We start from the raw sequence: 2063 nt of genomic DNA, 5'->3' as shown, positions 1-2063 counted from the left end.
ACACTTCTCATGTCAATCATCTTCAGTATATGAGCATTGACTGAAGATTCTTCTATCACTTTGCATCGGTATAGTTGTTTGGAAGTCTATATCCTTACACACATGATTATTATCATACAACTCTTTGAAATGAAAAATCATGTGTTAACATCTATACTCTCATTTTGCTTATGTAACTCAGGTGACATAGTTGCAAGTATCACGTACGTTGCAGTACTATTGTCATCACTGCATTTATTATAGCAGTCACATCTTTCTTAATCGAGTCATCAGCAGATATCTCTAGAAAAAACTACTCAAAGACATAACCAATTTTCTCATACTTGAGAACAATTCTAAGATTGCAGTGCCAATCAAGAAAATTCAGTTGGTTTTTGGCATCCAGTATGCCACTCAATGGTTACTCAATATTAAATATAAATTTAAATGACGAAAATAAAAAAGAATAATATATAAAATACATTAATTAATTTAACATGGGCTTTCATTAAATTAATTATGCTCCCATTGTTTAACTCAAATTTATGATCCTCTCACATAAATTTATGGAAATTTATGGAATCCATACTTGATTTCCAGTGGGCTGGGATCCCATCTATTATATTAAGATCTTGAATATACTCAACAAGCTAATAAAACATTTGGGTAGATACTATTATTAATTGTATCTCTATACAACTCCCAAATCATTAAGCCGACAATTCTTTGTCTTCACACATCTTATGTGTTAACTTAATATACTTCTAAAATTTATCTCATTGAGTGTACTCAACAAACGATAAATTTTAGTTAAGTCAAACTCATTATTCAGAAATATCAATATTTATAGTGTCAAACATATCCCTAATAGACCAGCCTTGAGTTCAACAAGTTGAGATGATTTGGGACACTGATTTTTCACTATAATGATGGAAGGCAATTATAAATGTGACTTAATATTTTATTGAGGGGTTTTGCATTCAAAAGTCTCATCGTAACAATCGTATATATTTTATTATACATCTACCATGCAAATAAACATTTATATAATATAATATAATAGTGTGGACGATTATGGACTTTTACTATCTAGTCTTCTGGAGCCATGAGGAACACTAGTTGGTTAATTCCTAGAGGGTATTGCATTGACTCATACAATGCTCCATCTACATGGTCTCCTCCTCTTCTTGTTTCTTCAATAAGTCCAGATGCAGCATGTCTCCTATATTAGTTGGCACACAGGCCTAAATTAAATTGGATTCGCAGGCCCAAAATAACAATAACAATAACGGACTTGTAGTTCCACAATAATAACGGGCTCGCAGGTCCAAAATAATTAAGAGCTCACAGGCTCATAAAACGACAAGAATAAAATTAAACATTAAACACATCCACATGGTCGAGTCCATAATCGTCCACTAATAATGCATTCATCACATAAATGTAGGCTAATATAATATCTAACATTATATGTAAATACGTTTCAAGTTTCTAGCAATTAAGTCGTCTAAATTATTTTAGATAAAATGGATCGGAACAATTAAATAATTAATTAGTCAATTAATCAATTAATTTAATTGGCGATCATATTTAATTAAAATCAAATTTTAATTATATATACCAAATTAGAGTCAAACTTTAATTCCACAATGATAGGGCAGGATTATTTAATTAAAATCAAAATTTAATTAAATATCAAATTAGAGTTTGAGTCAAACTCTAATTTCAAAATTTAAGACGGTTGAATTTAATTAAAATTAAATTTTAATTAATAGCAAAATTATAGTCCGACTCTAATTCCAAAATTTTAGGGCGAACACATTTAATTAAAATCAAACTTTAATTAAATGTTAAATTAGAGTCTAACTCTAATTTAAAGAAGAAATTTAGTGCAAGATAATTTAATCAAAATCAAATTTTAATTAAATGTCAAATAAGAATCCAATTTTTAAGTCAAGAAATGCTAGGGTAAATTATTTAATTAAAATCAATTTTTAATTAAATATTAAGTTATAGTCCAACTCTAATTCCAAGAAAAATTTTAGGATAAGACAATTTAATTAAAATCAAATTTCAATTAAACG

This window comes from Olea europaea, chromosome 7 (genome assembly GCF_002742605.1).
Source record: "Olea europaea var. sylvestris chromosome 7, O_europaea_v1, whole genome shotgun sequence".
NCBI lineage: Eukaryota > Viridiplantae > Streptophyta > Magnoliopsida > Lamiales > Oleaceae > Olea > Olea europaea.
The sequence above is the reverse complement of the archived record's forward strand: the minus strand, read 5'-3'. Positions refer to the sequence as shown.